The 21,354-nt window shown below is 38.4% G+C and overlaps 1 protein-coding gene across 1 annotated transcript in view; it reads right to left on the minus strand.

The window, feature by feature from the left end:
* The window catches only part of sphkap (SPHK1 interactor, AKAP domain containing), a 94,008-nt gene that overhangs the window by 71,675 nt on the left and 979 nt on the right, over window positions 1–21,354 (minus strand). The gene's annotated exons all lie outside the window — the stretch shown is intronic.

The following is a 21,354-nucleotide window of genomic DNA, read 5'->3' on the forward strand; positions in this document are numbered from 1 at the left end:
TGGAATCATTAATTCTACTGCAGAAGCATGACATCACTTAATGGTTTATTGGGAAGAGAAGAAGGCAATGAGGGCTCATTCAGGAGATGGAAAATGATTTAAAGTGATAGGTTGACCAAAATCGTAATGTAGGCAAGGACTGTATTTCATGCAAAATAAGAATATCACAAACCAATATATGACATATGTAATCCTCTATGTATATATGTATATATATGTAATGTAAACTGCATCCTCTTCTTACTGATTTACCCCTCGTTGGGACGCATCCTTTCAGAATAATTTTCACCAAAACCACAGAAAAAGCAAATCACATGCCCAGCGTTAATCCTTTGATGCTTGTGAAATTTGGATTGCTGTCAATAGGATATCAATGTCGTCAAAAGGCTGGCCCAGAAACGTGGATCCATAAGGATTGAATGAGTTTGAATTAGTTCATCGTCTGACTGACGCTTCCTGAAATGAGCTGTCGTGAGTATGCCGAAATATCACATGACAAAACACATGAGTGCCGTCTGGGGTTTGAAAGTAATGATCTTTTGTGTGTATTTTGCTCAAATATGCTGGATTGGATTACAGTACACATTTTATGGTCATAAGAGCGTTAGATTTTTAAAAGGCTCCACCAGGCAATACAGATGACTAGTTTGGATGGTTTTAATATAATTAAATTCTCATGATTATAGTTTTTCCCAACACAATAATAAGCAGATGTGTTAAGTGCAACCGCAGTACAAAATCTCCAGCTTTAAATCCAAACACAATGTGTCAGCATATGCCAATTTGCATGTCAGATCATGCAATGAAATAGTAAAGCATTGCAGTTCTGCCTGGAAAAATACAATTGACCACTGGCTGAAAGCCCAGGCTGGTTTTATTTTTGACAGTTTTACCAAGTGTTTTTTTAAGAGACTGTGCTACATATTGTAGCAGAACAATAAATTGATCATCCTTATTAGACTATTTGGAGTTACATCAAATATGACAGACAGTTAATCAAACTGAACATAGAGTATGCTTATATTGTATATTATGATGCCAAAGCTGTATTAAGTCTCTTTGCGAACTCATACTAAATAAGCATTTTATCTGTAATTTGAGGATACTGAAGTCCAACGAAACCGCAGTATTTCAGATCTCACAGTGAGATCCATAGTTACAGTCTGAATGTTGGAAAAGTGATACGGTTTGTGTCCCTCAATCTAATAAAGATTATACTGTATTTACAATTTCATTTACACTTAACTGACATCCCTACAAAATAATTTTGTCTGATGAATGCTTTGACTTCTACAGCTGAGATCACATTGTCACTATGAGAGAATACTTAAATCATTTGCTTAAATCCAGCGTGTCAGATTCAAGCGGTAAACATGTTGCTATATTTTGAAGCAGGGTGCAGTAATGTGCTTTCCAAAAGCATGCACCTGTGCTTCGGTGTTGGTGCTCTAATTTTATCAAGTGCAAAATTGTCACTGAGAGTCTTCCAGCCTGCAGCTTTTGATCTGCCATTTGATCAATTTTCTGCCCTGCCAAAAGCCATTACACAGTCTCAACCTCTTTCATGGCTGTCAGGAAAGACAGAAGACACGGAAAGGTATCGCACGACACTGATAAGTACACCAAATACGATATATCAAAGTGGTGCAGCACAGACACAGAAAACAGGCGTGTGATGACTCAATTTGTTCAAAAAGGTAGACTAACGCTAGACGCCGGATTCTTGCGCTACAGAGGTCACTGCCATAGCACTATTGCCCTTTTATTGATGCAAATTGCAGTTGATTAATTAAATGTTGCATCAAGTAGACAGATAGGTGAGGTGGGCCACTTCTGGTGACATTATAATCCCATAAAGGTGTGTGCTTTATGTCCAGAAATGAATGATGACCACATTTCCTTCTTGAGCAGTGATTCTCAGGACCCAAAAGTGTTGGCCATTATGGCTTGTTTGCAGATACCAAAATACAACGCTTTAAGGTTACAAATGGCATACTCAGTTAACGTCTCACTTAGTTTTGTTCATTTGATCGTTTCGGCCAGCAAGTTATTCTTTCAAATATTTTACCGTACTTAACACTAGAGTCTACTGTTAGGATTGTTTAATAATAAACTACAGTGCGTTCTGACTTCCAAGTTGGATGGAAAATCACAATATTTTAACTGTATTGTACCATCAGGTGAATGAGAACGCAAATGTGAATTTGGTAGAAAATAGGAAGTAATACAGTTAAATTCCCCTTTAATGGGTTTATCGTATCAATCGCCATGACAACTGTCTGATTGACATACACATGGCAATAAAACAAAAGCAAAAAAACGAGACACTGGAACGGGACGTGAACAATATCACGATAAAATTATGAGGTTGGCAAAATCGAGACCCAGACCCAAAGCTCAAAAGCGCGACTGTTTTGGTCTGGTCACCTGATCATGACAATTGCATACAATTAGCATAATTGTTTAAATCATTTTTTAACTTACTGCTACCAAACCAATAAAAAAAAAATACCAATGCTTGCTATTTTTTTCTTGTTTTTCAAAAACCTTCAATATGCTATTAGGCTAACGATATCTTGTTTCATGGGGAAGAAAGATCCATGGCACCATCACTGTCCAAGCCTGTTCTATAAATGATCTAGACCACAGTGTGTGAAAGCTGAGGAGCGCTAGTCAAAACCATACATTAGCATTAGCCACAAATCGATGGGGCTCTGTCTCCTGTTGTGAGGTGACTGGAGTATGTATTAGTTTTGTTCCCCCAGGATACTCCCATTTGAAATAGCAGTGCACTAACTGTGGGTCAAAAAAATCATGTTCTGTACTGTAAGAACTGTACATGGAGTAATACTATATCTAGCTGATTCTATCTGTTTTGATGTTCTCGTGCGATTCAATCCGAATGTATGTGTGTGTGAGTGTGTGATTGTGCGCGTGTGATGTTCATTTGTATGGCATTGAATCATGTCAGCCAGTTTCATGCCTGAATGCAGCCAGATAGCCTCAGCTATATTTTTATCCCGCCTGCATTATGCACGTTATATGTATCGTGCATGCATTCTCAGTGCTCTACATGTATGATGATGCCACATTTAGGATTTTAATCAACATTGACTTGACAAACACATTTGGCAGGACTGCACACAATATTTCTTTTCTTCTGGTCTTTATACGAAGATCAAACACAAGGTCTGTAAACACTCTGTAAACACTAAGAAATTAAAAGGCATAATTAGGGTTGGCAGAGATGATATGTTAAATAAAAGAAGGACTTGGTGGGCGTATGGGTAGAGGAAATAGGTTGACAGAGAGAGCAGAGACGTGAAAATGAGACAACTAAATTACAGAAGTATTTTAAATTTATAGAACATGGATTTCAACACTGTTGACATTTTAGAAATGTGACTATTAACACTACCAGTGGGGTCACCTTTTTCATTCTCTTGTTCTCTCTTTCTCTTTCTCTCTTTCTGCTCTGCAGGAAAGGAGATCCTAATGGAAAATCACATTTCTTTTGAAAATCATGCATCATTCTGGCATGCGTACAGCACAGATGGAATGGCATGATTATTCACCATAATGTTGTTTGCTCTTCAAATCAAGCATAGGATTTGAAAAGGGGTTATTTAAGAAAGGGGGTTGCCCGAGAGGATAAAAATGAGCCTTTTGTTGCTTCTCTGAAGTGTATCGTTCTCTTTAACATAAATAAATAAATCTAGTACTGTACCATAACATTTGCAAACAGAAATTATAATATATAAATATATAATAATAATAATAATAATTATAATAATAATAATAATAATAATAATAATAATAGCATATTATGATTATATTGTGAAAGGCCTCAGAAACACCCTTCTATTTTTGTAGAGGTGGGCACATCAGTCCGTCATTTGTCATTTTCCAACGGCCGGGTCACCCGTCCGTGCCGAACCCAACAGTAATCGTCAGTCCATCACTCCGTCATTGTTATTTTAACCGTGCTTCTGTCATCACTAAATTACAGGTTGTTACCTCTATTTCAGGACGGTTGCATCAGCTACGTCACTCGCAGGGAACAGCACAAGACAGATACACAGGCAAATAAAGTTTAAAACGAAAAAAAAACAGACACACATACACACTGATGTGGAGAGCTGGGACTATACGGGATTTTAAGGGGTTTGCTACAGCACTTCATTCACACAAACGCTCAAGTTAAAGATTGTGGCCAGATACAGTAGAAAAAGCAATGTGGCTTTAATTGTGACTCAGTTCCAAATTACAAGCTTCAATAACTCACTCAGTCCGGCTGATATCGTCAGTTGTACGTCCTTCCTTAAGAATGTCGCCGTGAAGGAGGAGCTCACTGTCGCAACTGCCATGATAGGACACTTTAGCAACATGCCTGATGTAAATTAGCACGCCAAAGGACCCCGTAGAATGAATGCCCACCTCTCCTATTTTCTATATGGCTTGCAGGGTCATAGGTGAACTATAGCCTATTGCAGATGACTTTGGACAGAAGATGGTATGCACCCTGGACTGGTCGCTAGCTAATTATATGGTTAAAAAACAATTAGCATTACATCAAACAAAAGTATTTTGGAATTAAGTAGCTCTCATGATGTTGCATTACCTTCTCAATTTTCACAATAAACAATGAGATTAGAGTTGTGAAGAAGACAACTGTAAAGATTTTAGAGTTCTTATCACAACTTTCAATAAAGCTTTGCTGCTACTGCAGGGGCAATCAAATAAAGCCTCCTTCCTTGATTGAGGTGACAGTGGGTCAGGTTAACTAGTGCTTGCGGCGTGCAGAGCAAAAAGACATTAAAATGGTCTCTTTTCTGTGTCACGGCTCAGTCGCTGACTCATCATCTGTGGGAGCTTGTTGCTGTGGAGCAGAAACCCTTAGTGAGATCACAATATGCATTGGGGAACCTGGGATGTGTCACAAATGGTGTGATCACACTCATTGTCTGGTCTACAAAACATAATCTCCTGTGTCAGTCGGCAGTCTTAATGGGATTGAGAGGGCAAAGTGAAACTTGATTACCGGTGGAACCTTTGCAAAACTAAATGGATTTGGCACACTAAAGTGAGAGTGAGGGGATAACCTGATTAGTGTTTTTGTGTATTTTTGTCCACAGCAAAGAAACTGATGCATCATAACAGAGGTGTGGACTCGAGTCATGTGACTTGGATGAATTTGATGACTTTAGACTCGACTTGACAAAATGTTAAAAGACTTGCAACTCGACTTGGACTTTACTCACAATGACTTGTGACTTCACTTGGACTTGAGCCCATTGACTAGAAAAGACTTGCTTCTTCCATCAAAACAAAAAGATTAAATAACATGTTAACGAGTAAGTTTCTTTTAGTGTGCTTCAAAATAAAGCTGACCTAATAATACATCGACACCATTGCAACAGCCTTGGTAGATTTTATTTGAAGTCTGCCTGCATAGTGGCGTGAACGCAAGCTTGACTACTTCCCTTTGACATTTTGGCTTGCATTATTAACGTTTTTATTAAAATGACATATTTTCTACCACCATTATCATAATCCCACCCCGAAAGTATATTAAATAGCGAATTTCTGACCCGAAGAAACCGCAAGTTAATTACGCCGTCATTGCACGATACGGTACAAGTTCCCGGCGTTCGTGGCTAGTAGCTAACTGTTAGCATTAGCATCGAGTGCCTGGCTACCTACGCTAGTTTGACAGCTGTTGCTTGGCTCGCTTGCTTTTCTTATTGTGGACCTATGCTACTTTGTAATCCACTCTCCCTGTTTAAAGGGAATATGCCTTAAATTGTGTTTTTCATTATTAAAAAATTAATAAATAGAACTTTGCCTTCATTTATAATTATTTTATAAAACACTTGCTTAAAAAAAAAAAAACATTCAAAATGTCCAATATAGCCATTTGTTTTTTAGGAACATAACTTTAAGTGCATTACAAGTCCAAGTTCCAATTCGGGCTCTTCTCAACACACACCTTAGGCTCTGGTACCAGTCCTCCTGAGAGGGATTGGCCTCTGTTCTACTCTGAAGTTGTCCCCAGTGAGAGATGGCGAGCAGGTGTGGCCATAACTATTGCCCGACAGCTCAGTGCCTGTCTTATGCAGCAGCTCAGTGTATCCACACTTTATAGTATGGAGTCCTTGGAAGGCACTGGGGACTCCCTCGTTCTGCTGAGAGATTTCGGTGCTCACATGGGCAATGGCAATGAGACCTGTAAGAAAATGATTAGGAGAGAAATACTTCCCGGCCAGAACCCAAGCAGTGTTCTGGACTTCTGTGCTCGTCATGGACTGTCCAAAATGAACCCTATTTTCAAACATAAGGGTGTCTCCACTTGGCACCAGGACACCCTAGGCTGCAGTCTGATGATCAAACTGGAAAGATGCCAGTCTGACCTGGCTACCCACAGGCATTGTGAGGGCCTGCTAGGAATCCCTTGTCAGAAGGAGTACTCCAGGAAGCAGGTCTGGGCTGGCACAAATAATCAGCCCTGGCATTTTGATTTAGGCCCTCCGGCCCAGCCCGATTCCTGACCATCTTTGGCTAACACGTAGCTCTACCACTGATGTTTATTAGTTCAATTTGTTCTCTATATTGTAAATGGATTAATGGCTGCTCCCTCTAAAGTGTGGGCCGGTCACTTGGGGTAAAATAGAGGAAAATAATAATTGAATAGCACCTTATCAGCCCTAAAAGACACCAGCCCACCGGGCATCTGCCCTGAATGCCAGATGGCCAGTCCAGCCCTGCCAGGAAGTATGGGGTACCAGAACCCTGATACGGGATGTTCGGCCCAGGCGGTAACAGGTGTTTTTTGTTTAATTTCCAGTCAGGGTATTACTTTGCTAAGGCTGCTCTTCGTCACCTATTTTGTTCATAACTTTTATGGACAGAATTTCTAGGCACAGCCGAGGCATTGAGGGGTCAGATTTGGTGGTCTCAGTATAACATCGCTGTGTTTTGCAAATTTTAATTAGGTGATTTTATCAAGCCGTGATTTTCAACTTGACCATTGATTAGTTGAGTTTCAGATTGGCTTCCACTTCCCTGTTATGATGAACTATGGAATTATTTTATGTATATCTTTTGTAGAAATCTTGCACATCAGAATGAACATTCCTCACCATGGCACCAAAAGTCTAACCTTGCCAGCCAGATTGATAATAGTGATACACCCGAGGGAGTTCTTCACATTATCAATCTGGTACTTCACTCGGCAGACTCGTTCGGGAAAGGCGGGGCTTGCTGTACAATACTTCGAGCTGATTGGACGATGGGGCATATTTGCACATTTTGTTTTGACCAATCAAGGCAACGGATGAAAATGGGAGGAGGAAGCACGAACATCTTTACCAGATAAAAATGCACAAAACTGTCGCAAGGAAACGTTGAGTAATTCTGCGAGAACATAATTAATTGCATTAATTTACCAAAAGTCATCACAATTAACTGCCTAAAACCGAAAAGAATGATTCAAATCGCATTCTTCATGGACTGATTGTCACCACTTGTGTAAGCTCATACCTGTTTATGTTCAAAATACACTTAAAGCTCAACAGACGGACAGAAGTTGACAGATGCAAAGGGAGGGGAAGACACCAAAGCATCTGTCTACTTTGCTCCTTGTTGAAGAAAGTTTCTCCCCGCAAGCTGTTCAAGATAGAGCTGGAAGCCAATTACAGTTAATGGCAAAACGAAGCACATGCTAAGATTACATTCCCGTTCCTTCTCTCCCACATATGCCACCCCAGAGGCAGAAGCAGAGTGGAAATTGATTAACTTAAAGATCATGTGGCTATGGCTTACCTGCACAGCATAGCTCACATGATACTATTTCCATTTCAGGCAGGGGAATAAAGGAAAACCAACTGATAGGTCATCTAATGTCAGCTGGAACTGATTCAATGTCTGCTCCGTGTGACCCTTCACAATATAATAATGGATGTTGCAGAATATTCAGAACCATTGCAGCCAAAACAAAGCCTTATGATTGTTAAACATAGTCTACTTTATTGAAACCAATAAATTCATGTTGACCATGTCGGGAGATAAAATCCATTTACCGTATGCTGTATGTATTTTTTTGTTCCAAGTATGAGACAATTAGTGTAATTAACAGATGGCAGGGGCTCAATTAAAACCACTCATTAACTCAGCTCAAACACTTCCGCCCCATCATATGCAATCCGTAAACATGGCTAAATTAATTATGTTACACAATCATAACAGTCAACAAACACGGTGTCACCGATACATTATGTCACATTATTAATTGCCATGCATTTGACAATAACAAATGAACCTGCATGCTTCATTATTACATTTAACTCAGTGAGCCAGACTGGATTTAAAATGATGTCCAGTAGTTTTGAATGGAGTCACAATATTCTTACGTAATAAAAATAGTTCAATGCTTCATACTAATTATTCCACCACACTAATATTTACATTTAGATTGATCAATATAAGATGTAATTTCTGCCCTACTTAACTACTTTATGCTAGCAGAGTTTTACTTTGTTGATTCTGACCCTGCATGCAAGGCCAGATGTTTACCTAAAGTGTTCTGTGCTCAACAGCATTTCAACAGGAGTCAGAAAGTAGACTGGCATCTCAACAACAACTAACTGCAATTGCATTTGGTCCACAATGGGACTGGAACTGTGACTGCCCGTTTCCAAAGCCCAAGTCATGACATATGACATGTCGCCCAGGTACATTTTCTCCACAGTACCCTCAAAAAGTTGATTTATGAACCACTCACTTACCAATCAAGGGGCACTTTCATGTTGTCATAAAGCAAATGACTTTACATGTCAAGTGCTAAGATCAGCAGAGGGAAATACGGAGAATACAGGAAGATTAGATGTTCTATGATGTAAGTAATCATATTTAAAGCAGTAAGACAAGTATTTTCTGTGTTAATCTTTTATAGCACTTGTGTTTGTAATATATAAAATAAATAGGTCACAGATGCCCATCATGTTTTTGTCACTCTGCAGTCATTTTGTAGAAGCCTGACATTTTCTTCTACAAACTGTTCATCCCAACTGCTCACACTGTAATTTGTAAGGATGAGTTGTACATTTGATGGAAGAGAGGTTAAATAGGTGTGAAGAACATTTACAATCAGGAGGATTGTTTTAGTTTTCAAAAGGTTGCTGTTGATGAAGCAATTGTAAAGTCGATTGTTGATACCATAAGTGTGACAAACAGCTACAAACAGGGATGTGCGCTGGGAGGAGGCAGAGCATTGCCGGCATAATGAAGAGTAAAAAAAAATGGTTCAAGAAATTTCTGTCCAATGTTAGTGCTCTGATTTGACTATTTTTAAATCCATAAATGTCAAGAATTTCACAGTCAAAATTGCTGAATTTGCATATTTACTGTACAAATATACGGCGAGATGCAAAGTGGGGCAGCGAGCAGATGCGCCTCACCTCAGATTGTGCAATCCCTCGATAACTGGGTTGAGGGGGCTTGTAATTGGCAAGTGCCTGTTTCTGTCTCTCTTCACATTTCTAAGCTATCGTCCAACTCTTTTAATGTGCATTCTAATTTTACATAGTCAGATTGATGTATTTAATATTTGTGTGTTATGTATTTTGCTTGCTTATCACAGAAATGATAAAATAGACTGCCTTAAAAAAAAGTTCAGTGGAATCTACAAAAACAGTTTTTTAATAAAAACAAAAAGCCCATTAAAGTTAAATGAAATCCATCCATCCATCCATCCATTTTCTTGACCGCTTTTCCTCATTTTTTAAATTAAAAACAACTACTTAAGTTAAATATATATATATATATATATCTTTTCTTTTTCTTTTTTTAATGTTGCAAAATACAGTGAAATGTTGAAATTTCATTTTTGTCATTGCCTGTATAGAAAATAAACGTTTTATGGTGGCAACAGCGTGATCATGAAACAAATGACAGTATTAAGAGTACAGGACCAGTGTTTGTTGTCGACAAATGTGGCAGCTCCAGATGGAGTGCTTCTTTCAAACTTTGCTCTGCACATGGGCCGTGAAATAAGCAATCCGCAGGGTATCTTCAAAATGCCCTCTGCCTTTGAGGAGGCTGATCGGTTTTAAAGTAAGAAGGGGAAAATGACAACATGATACACCAGTCAAAAGTCATTCAGTGCATCAACTGTTCCACATATAAGATCCTCTTGGGGATAATAAGTAATGGTCACGAAATGCCCCGCTGCTGCCGTCGTCGATTTTCGAAATACATTTTCAAAAAGACACGATCTTAATAGAAAAAAATGTGGCCTCCTGCCAACTGGAAGAGATGATGTCCTCACCACAGGTCATTTCATGACCATGTAGCAGATCTGTAGGGAGATAGTCCCATTACTTGCCGAGAAGGGCAAAGACGGGATTTAATCGCCTTTTAAAGCATGGTGACTCACTCAAGGAACGGTTGTTGTTTTTTCGATTCCTGAGTGGGAAAGCAAATCAACTGGGAGCCAGAAAAGACATTTTTGACCTTTCAGCATATTTTGTTATGCTGTTTTCTTTCAAGCATTCACACAAGCCCCTTATCCTGTACAGAGTAAAGTCTGAATAAGGGACAATAAAGAAGTGGCATTTCCTTTGCTGATTGACGCTGTGGCAGGTGGTAATTGTTCTCTACTGCTGCATGCTAATATTAGACAGGATTGGGAAGTATAAAAATGGAAAACTTGAGGTTTAGACAGATAGACTAAAATACACAATTCAAATGCGTCCAGTTTTGAGAGTCAGGAAAATGTGTCATAAAAACAAGGGTACTCAAAAAGAATGATTTCCGCTGGATTTAAAATGAGACTGTCATTTGGTGTGCTCAAGTGAAAATAAATACTAATGATTGGCTGCCACTCATCACATCAGTTTCTGTGAACAATCAAAGTTTACAGCAAAGGATATCTTTTTCCAAATTCTCTTTTACGTGTTTCGCACGGATGGTTGTATGTTTTTTTTTCACTTTACAAACACTTTCGCTTCACATTTCTCCATTATATGGCATGAAATACGATACCCAAGGTCCAGTCAGCCCCAAGACTTTAAAATTGCAACAACAAAATAAAATATCATTCACCTGAGATTTACTTCACACGTGTTATTAGTGTTGTGATGGCACTAAAATCGACGTCAAAGTCATTGTAAAAGATCTTAATCCTGAAAGCCGGGGAAGCCGCTGCACCGCGGTGTGCCGCCATCATTGCTGTATATGTATGTGTGTGTGTGCGTGTATGATGGACGAAGCCCACAAAAATACATAAGTCAACCTCTGCTCTGATTGACCTGTGAACCAGGCAAGGTGACTGCTTTATCTCCAGATGGAGGAACTGCTCTAGTGATCTATTGCATTGTTCGCTCACCATATCCGTTTAATTAAAGTCAATTGATTCCACAAACTACAGTTCATGGCTCTTCAAACCTCAAACACCTCAGTCTCTAGTTTGTACTATTACAGACTATTAAAAACTAGACCGTAAAATCCTGCCATTTGTGTGTGTGTGTCACTGTCATAGACTATACGGGTTAGATTAGCTGCTTACATGCATGTGGCAGTATTACGCAAGAACTGTTTTATCCATGATTAGAACATTTGGTTCTAAGTGTTTGTATGCTTTCCAAGTTTTGGATTTATTCAATAATTCAATTGTCTGAGTAAATATGCTTGGAGTAAAAGGTTGTTTTCACCAAAAATGATGACAGTAGTTTGAACCTCGGGAGGAGTGCGAAGTGAAAGTGCAGTGCCATGTCACTGTTGGTAAAACTGATGATTCAGTTTGACATTTAGCTCAGCTTCTCACAAAGCAGGCATAACATAGAGCGACAACAGTTGTCACATTTACCATCTGTCATCCATCCTTCTGTACCATTTATCCTAGTGTTCAGGGTCACCACGAAGCTTTTACTGTCATTTCGAATTTGCCATTTTTTATTCCCTTTTTTTTTTTTACCAAATAGCAAGTAGTAGAAGGTGGCTGTGGCCAACAATAAAAAAAAAAGACAATATTTTGAACGTAATAACAAAAATCGTGTTCTCTTGTGACATTTTAAAAACTATAGAAAATCAAGAAAGACAGGATATTTAATAAATTAATGAAGGAAACATATTTATGAAGGCAATTCAAACTTATTTCTAGACGCGCTGTCATCCTAAGGTCTTATTTTTACACAGCTATTTGTAAAGAGCTGACAAAGCTAATTGCTAACAATTTTGTGCAATAAGTGGAGCTTACCCTGGCTGCGGGAAAGAAAGAAAAAATGACGGATGCAAGTAGTATTACAATCTGGATGATGGGAAAGATTGAGCCATAGTTCATAGAGATTGAATATGCACTGGAGGGGAAATCAGGTATTCATGACATTTTATATTTTCCATGTTGCTGTGTCATTTTTGCCTTTTAACTGATGGCAAATCGACCATCCCCCCATTTTTCTTTTCTTCCCTAAACACAAGACTTTCTCCATCCAAATGCAATTCAGACTCAGAGTCGTGGTTGGAGGGCATTTGAAATTAACTCCTCAAAGGCTCTGCTTAGAAAATGAAATTGCTTTGGCTGTGGTCTTTTCTTCCCCCCCACCCTGCATGCTGTAGTTCCACATTGCATTTTAATGAGTGCCAACATGCAGTAGGGCAGTGAGTGGATGGACTCTTGCAGGATCACACAACTAATCATCCATCCAACTAATTAGAAAAATGCCTATTTACTAGTGATGGAGAAATGAAGCTTCATAAACCACTTGCTTTTTTGTTGTTGTTGTTGTTGCTGTTGTTGTTTTTATTCCTCTAGATAAGTAATAATTTCGTTAATGAAAGCTAAACACAAATATTTTTGGCAACACATATTAGACTAGACCAGGGATAGGCAAGTTCGTTCCGAGAGAGCCGCAGTCCTCCATGTTTTTGATGTCTCCCTCCTCGAACCCAGCTGAGAGGCTCCTGCAGAACGTAATTATGAGCTGATGATTTGAAACACCTGGCTTGAAGGCAGGAGATGCCGAAACCATGCAGGACTGCGGCTCTCTAGGACCGAACTTGCTAATAATAATAAACAATAACTGGGACTAAATCTGTGTTTTCGTCGACTAATGAAGATGAGACGAAAATGTACTCCACTTAATAAAAACTGGACTAAAATCTATGGACATTTTAGTTCACGAACAAAGATGAGACGAAAATTATATGATTTTGTAAAATCTTGTCTCTGTTAATCTAAGATTTTGATTCAATCTTTCAAATCTGCAGCTCGCGGGTGCAACATGGACAAACAAATGGGACATACAGGAGGTGGATTCACGGTGAAAGGTTTAAAAAAAAAAAAAGTATATTATAGTTATAACGTAACATTAATCCAACGGCTATAACGTTCCAACAATAATGTTAATCCGACCGCTAACAAATGCTGGCTAATACTAGCTCGTAGCCTGGAGCCATAGTAGCCACTTGTTGATATGCTATAATTGTGTGTGTTAAATTGTTCTTCATCAAAAAGATGAGTTTTTTTTTTTTTTTTGGGAGATAGTTTTAGATCAGAAATGTTCAACATTATCTGCTGACCAAAAAAATATATACAGGGGTAAAATGATTGTCCTGACTAAAACTAGACTAAAACGTTGACAGTTTCTGTTAACTAAAATTAGACGAATAGAATTATGTTTTCTTGGACTAAAATAAAGACTAGAATACTAGATTTATAGTCGACTAAAAATTTACTAAATAAAAATGGGATTAAGAGATTAGAACACGCGTGATTGAAACTGTACTAAAACTGAGACAAAATTTTAAAATGTCTGATAAAATCAACGATATTCTCGATGGGGCTATTTGTTTAAAAAATTAGTGGACTTGCATTGTACTAGCAAGTGATTCATTAATCTTAATTTTCCCATCACTGGTATTCATAGTTACTGATACAGTAGCCTAGAACTTCCAATTTTACATGACCAGATAGGAAATTACAACAAGTAGCAGTGAGCCTTAAATCTTACGCCCTTAATTGTTTCTACATGAGAACTCTCACCAACAGTGTAAAAGGCTAGCGGTGAATGAGTTAGCCGAAGCTAGCGGCATGAGGCTAACCGCGCTAAGGTGGATAAGGCTAGCGGCAAATGTGTTAGCTGAAGTTAGTGTCGTGAAGCTAAGCCCAATTCATGCTTCTTTGAGTTTGAGTCTTTTGCCACCATATCTCAGCGGGTTTTTTCCTTGCATCATTCCAACATCCTGTGTCTGCCGAGGCCCGCCATAGTTTAGTCTTTTGATTTAAAGTGTAGCGCAGAAGATTGTCGGCAATCAAAAAATGTACTTGCCCTCTGATATTTTAGGGGCAAAATGTGACCATACATACATACATAATTTCTTTGTCTAATAACTAGAAGAAGAATTTCATGGCAAACCGTATATCACTAACAACTAAATATTACTTCCCTCAGGTTTTCAGAAGCCTCTCAAGGAGATAAAGTAAAAAGAGAGACAAGATGATAGAAAAAAATGAGTTTGTCCCAAGACAATCCTAACTCTGCCCCACGATACTTCAACCCTCCCACAAAGCAATTTGCTATCAGCCTAGAGGCCATGACCTTTCCTCATGCAATATATTTGGAAGCAGCCAGTCACAAGGAGATGGAGCTCACTCCATCAAGGTAGATTAAAAATCCAATTCTAGGTAAAGACTCTTTGTAAGAGAGTAGATGGACAGTAAAATAAGGTTATTTAGTGTTGCACAAAAATAAGATATTCGTCTGCACTTTGGAGTACCTCTTTTGTGTCTTTCTCAAACCGTTTCATAGCAAACTGAGATAAAAGCTAATGTTTGTGCGAAATGACTGTAGCTGCACAGTCTGAATAATAATCACGATTGAATAATGGGCACTTAATTTATTACAGTTTTGTTGTTCTCAATACAATACAATATTGTACAGGATTGGGTGTTTTTAGGCCATAAAAAAAAGTACTTCACTTTCAGCTCTAACGGAAGACACCTCCCCTCTATTAGCCCGTTAAATTCAGGTTCCACTATATTGAGCTGACACCGGACCATAGGATCGACTTTCACAGCCATATATACAGTATAGCTTCCAAAATGGTTAGACAACACATTCCAGTCATACTTTGCACTTAAACCTTACTAAAAAAATAATCATTCCACCTTTCTGTATACTTTGTAAGAAAAGACTGAGGACCCAAATCATGTCTTATTGGTTTTTGTTTTAATGAGAAATTGAGTTACTGTAAATGTGTGTGAATCATTTGGCTTCCTTTCATGACATTACCATTTAAGTCACCAGTTCACATTGTTTCCGAAAGGGCGATGTCACACAGTGTCAAAAGTTGTTTGTTTATGTCACTGTTGGCATTAAATGTGGCGTGCGCACGTTTCTGACCCTTATTTTCCAAACACCTGAAATCCATTTTGTTTTGTTTGTTTGTTTTATTAAAAAAAAAATCTTTTCAGACACATTATTACAGGTTACATCGATCACATAATATAATTTGCAACATTGACATCCAAAAGAAGGGCTGACGGGTAGAAGCCATGGTTTATTAGTAACCCGTCCCCATTGATTCTTACTATACGCATCAGTCATATACATTAATATTTTAATTAAGTATGAATTGAAATAAGTCAATGCATAACAAAGCTATAATTATACTCAGTATTTATGAAGTTTGGACAAAAGTCATGTTATTTTCCGAGAAACAAGGCTATCCATCAGCACTGATCGAAGACAATAAATCATTCAGGCTTGGCTCCAAGTGAATCTTTTTAGGGATGGTTTGACTTTCCAACACTTTTATCATTGCATGCCCCTCTGTGCGTCAGGAAACAAAGAAGAGATTAAGGAAGAAAGTAATCTGCTTCCTGTTGATGAGCCAGGGGATCCAGGGGCTCCTCGGCTGCCTATGATAAGACCACAGTCATCCCAAAACACCCACTGAATGGCGTCCATGCATGCTCAAACACAGAGTTCTTGTGGAAATACATTTGTAATACATGCTCAAAGATAGTGCCAGCTCACAAAATTAAAATTTTCTCAGAAGCCATCCTTTTGGCAGTATGACACACACAGACACACCCTCTAAGCACAGAAAGAAAGGTGAAAAGACAATTAGAGAGATATGAAGTATGGAAACCAATTACCAAAACATCACGCCATTTACTCTAATTCCATGAACTCAGATCCCTGAAGACAACTTCATAGAAATGCTTTTGTGCTGCTGATTTTTGGGTTGGTGTGCACCGTCTTGAGATATGATATAATCCGTTCCTTGGCCACATTTGTAACTCAAAACACTCTCAAATTATCTTTCCCCTTTGAAATGAATGGCAATGACGTTATTCTGTTCCAGCCTCCCCCAAAAACTGCAGAAAATGTTGTAGTGTGTTTTTACTGAGAAAAATAGCATTCTATAATATTGTACGGTACTTAATTAAAACATACAGTAATGACATAATTAAATAGAACTAAAAGCAATAAAACTTTTTTGTCATACTTTCTCTTCAATGCACATTTTGCTGCTCATTCGAGTGTACACGCGTTGGTCTTATGGGGGCAGTATAGGCCAGAGACTCTTCTCTTGGATTCGCATACAGCAGTAATATAGGTCATTCTTTGCAGAGGATGAAGAATATATGCCTGAGAGTATTGTTATATTATCTGTCTACATGTGTTGCTGTTTGTGTTCAGATATTCGTTGCTTAAAGGGTAACAACATTGTCACATAAATGCTAATTGCTAGCCTGTGTACCAATAGAGTAGCAGTATGTATGTATGCATGCTTGGAGACTAGTTCCAAGTTTTGTTCTTGTTTTTCTCCAGCACTCCAGTACAGTATGTTCATATCGGCAAAGCAACAAATTGACTTAATCTCAAAGTAAATTACCTGAGTAACACGGGCACAGAAGAAACAGGTCAACTGTGACAGTGAAAAAAGGATTCAATTAGAGGAAATCTAAGGTGTGTTGTTGCAGACCTTTTCAAAAGCATGGAGGAAAATCTCCTCAGAGGTGCAGCATCAATGCCAACTTAATCTGGGCCTCTCTAACAGGATTACAAGTGGGATTTCTCACACGCTACAGACTCGCCTCCTTCTCGTTCACCTGTCTCATCACATCACCCTCTTCCCTTTCCCTTCATCATCCATTTAAAACCCACACCACCTCCCTACACACCCTTACATTTGGCACATTATCACCTTTTGTCTACACGGTTCTTAGCACCTCCTAAGTGTAGATAAGGTGTCCGGGCCACAGAAAGAACAAAAGTGAACACACGTTGTGGCGGGAACGTACGCTTGCATTTACAAGCAGGTACGAAAATCTTGGGACTTTCACTACACTATACGTGACCACGTCTTCTATGTCTTTTTTGTTGTACAATCTTCTCCATTATCTGTAGTAGCCAATCGTATGCATATCAACAATGTACATTACAATATATTTGTATACATTATGTATAACAAAAAGTGATATGATAACATACAGTAAACCTACTGTATGTTTCTAATGCCAAACTGCCATTACTGTAATCTCCCACCACTGGACACACAAAAATACACTTCTTATTGACATTATGCATGTGACCTCACTCACATACTGCTGAGTATTGTGTGTGTGTGGGCGTAAGATGAATGGTCATTTAAAGGACCATGGCACCTCAGAATTCAAACTCAGACGATAGCAGATGGCATTAACGAATGTTTTTGCCAAAGTCAATGAACTGAAGCAAAATCATGTTTGTCCTCTTGGACAGCAGTGTTATTGAGATTAACGGTTCTATAATCTAAAGATCAATAAAAGATTAAGTCAGGCCCTGGGTAACCACTGATATAAGACAATTCTATTTGTAAAAAAAAACAATCAATAGTTGTCACTTGTCAGGAAGATAGTGTGTGTGTGTGATGAATTTGCACAGACAAGTGGTCCCACAGATTTGATAGAAATCTGGTCAACATTCAAAAACAAACAGGAAAGTCTGAAAACTATTATTATTATTTTTTTTACATTCATACTGTTAAAGGTTGCAGGAAGCTGGAGCCTAAACCAGATGACTTCGGTTAGGCAAGTTACACCCTACTGGTTGCCAGTCAATCACAACAAGTCAGTGACGTGCGGTCAGGATAGGCAAGGTAGGCACTGCTTACCCCAGGCTGAAATGAAAGTTGCAACCATTTGGCTTTTTCTATTTATTTTAATTATTTATTTCATGGCAGAAAGCCTACACTACCTATAGGTGTAAAAGTGACAACATTTGGTGATTTTCATACCTCAATTAATAATGACTCATTACTAGGCAAAAATGCTGCAAAAATTATCCTCCTGAAGGCACACCGCTACTTTGCTTTTAACAGGCCTGTCCGCGTATGTGTGTTCGCGCATGCGTAGTCAGTTTCCCAGTAGAAAAGTCTTTTACGCAAATAGGCAGATCGCTACGCAGCCTTTTTACGTCGCTGTATTCAAAACACACTTAGCGCACAGCAAAGCGGTAAGATGACGCCACTCTGGAGAATATAAAACTATTTTCACGGCATTCTTTTGATGGAAAACGCCTTCTTTTGAAGGATGGGAGACCAACGCCTTAGCTACCGGATCTTCAGCAAAGTAAGGTACAAAGAATTATTCATACTTTTCACAAATAATGGTGCAAAAGGAAAGATTGGCTTTGTGGATGTGCTTCGATTAACTGGCTGTTTCATTTTACATGGTGTTTGGCATTGCTATTGCTAGCTTGATTTTGAGAGGAATTATCTTACAGGGAGATATTCATTTTATTACATTATTTCCGGGCGGGTTTGAAATTGTCCGTTTTTCATTGTGGCAAATGGGAGGCCGAGTGCACTGCAACGTTTACCGTGGCTGGCAGAGCACGCACAAGCTGTGTCGGTGGCCCAAAACTTTAGCTGAGTGGCAAGTGTTGAGCCGCCGCACCGGAGGCGATGGGTACGAACCCCGCTCAAAGTAAAAATAAAAATAAAAGATTGCGGAGCAAAACATTTAAGACTTCAGAAGAGAGTAATGTTTTTTTGTTTTATTTTCTACTCATACAGAGGAAGCACATGTTAAAATAGATCGACTGTATGGCGTCTTGGAGTAAACTGAGTATCATTTAAGTATCTCGGAAATGTGGAAAAAATGATCACCCTAGGATACGTTGTTTTCCCTTTTTACGGAAGTAATTTTTAACGAATCCAAATGTATTTACAACATTAGCAAGATTATGTAAATAATAATAATTCAAACTTATTTGTAAACATTTCCAATAGATCATTTGCAACGACTAGTTACAGGTGGAAACAAATAGAGAGAAAACAAAACATGATCTGCTGATTGGTTTCAAATACAACTCTTGGAATGTCTGTCTTCGGGAAAGAAGATTTCTCATTATCAAATTGGAAAGGACAGGAAATTAGAGCTTGCGCATATTGTGTATTTTCTAACTGATAAAACAGAATAGTCTTTTGCTAACTTGTACACACTGAAGTTAATTTAAGTTTTGTTATGACCCATTTTCACAAATCAGTACGGCAACTTTTTATTTATAACCCGAGTATAAGAATAGTGATCGTTGGCCTCATAAACTCTATCGATGTGTGAGTGGAGCCTGGAATTGTATTTCTGAATGTCCAGGGTCTTAAATAAAACATTGCGCCTCCTCTCGTTGACTGTATGGATGCAGTCGTAAGTATGTAAGTGAGCAATTGGACAAAACTTAGATCAGTCACAAAAAAAAGAAAAGAATCCTCGTTATTTGACTCAGTGTTAGAAGAGCAATGAAAGCAGAGAGCATATTAGTGTACTTTGATGACGTACATGCCATTGTTCCCGAGGCTAATAATAACCAGGCTGTGGAAGGGGAATACAATAGTTTGTTATTGGCCTGCTCAGTAATTTCTCCTCTGTAATTACGTTCACAAATCAACTCGCTTAATGCTGCCTGTAGAGAGGAGCGCAATAACTACCAACTGAGAATTTGGCAAAAAGAAAGACACAAAGGTGGTCATAGTTCTACAATACCGTACATTCATTTGTTGAGTCTGTATTTCTGTATTGTTCATCATTGCTCAAATATTGCATACATTGGATATTTTGACGATTTAAAGGATGAATAACAATGTTTTCATGCCCCCATTTTTTAACTTAATATATAATTTTGAAAGGTGGGAAGTAGCCAGAGTACTCAAAGAAGCAGGGAAGAACATGCAAACTTCACACACGAAGGCCAGAGCAGATATTAGAACACATAATTCAGTTCGAGGAAAATACAAATAAATAAAGTTGGCAGAACATGAGGGGGGAGTATTTCCTTTTGTGAAGCTGTAGAAACCCAGATAAACATACCTGACTAATCCAATTAGATTTTTTATAATTCCATGATTTTGCATCCATCCACCATAAAACTGTTTACGAGAACAACTTTCAACACATTCAATGCATTCAGTGCGTAGTGACGTAGAATGGTGGCTGGCTCTCTGCCGAGCAAAGTGAAACGCCTATAAAGAAAGCAAGGTAAGCCTCGTAACGTTCCTAAAAAAACAAAATGCGATCGGGAGAGTCATTCTCCACCAGGCCGTGCTCTCGTCACCAAACGCATTCAAGAATTTTGATCGTCCTTTTAGGAACGCTACGGTGACTTAACTTGCTTTCTTTCTTTCTTCTTTCACATTGTTCGGCAGAGAGCCAGCCGCCATTCTACGTTACTATGCACTGAATACGTTGCGACGTAAATAACAATGGCGGCGTGCGTCCAAATAAAGTTTCTACAAAATGTAGTTAACTGGAAATTATCCCATAGTTATGCTAACAACCAAATAAATAATATAGAGCAAACTTCTCATTACAGTCGGGGTTCCTCTTAAACTAGACGAATAAAATTGTTTTCTTGGACTAAAATAAAGACAAAAATGCTAGATTTATAGTTGACTAACAATGAACTAAATAAAAACAAGATAAGGTTGACTACCTATGTTAAAAACTAACAAGCGTGATTGAACCTGGACTAAAACTGAGACTAATTTTAAAAATGGCTGATAAAATTAACACTAACACGCTCACAACATAGTGTTATATAGTGTAATCAAACAACATTCCAGAAGTAAAAAGATAAGAAGACGGGATGAAACGATGACATAGTAACTCCTCATCAGCTAAATACACTAAAGACACATTAGCAAATGGAAGAGGTCCTTTAAAATCAGTGCTGTCATTATGCAGGATACACTGTTTAAAACTGGTAAAATGTTAATAATATAGTACCATTGATCAATAATAGCCTAAAGGAAATGGGGGGTGTTTGGATATTTACATTGATTTCTTTTCACTAATTGATTACTAACTAAGTT

Source organism: Vanacampus margaritifer, chromosome 5 (genome assembly GCF_051991255.1).
Source record: "Vanacampus margaritifer isolate UIUO_Vmar chromosome 5, RoL_Vmar_1.0, whole genome shotgun sequence".
Taxonomy (NCBI): domain Eukaryota; kingdom Metazoa; phylum Chordata; class Actinopteri; order Syngnathiformes; family Syngnathidae; genus Vanacampus; species Vanacampus margaritifer.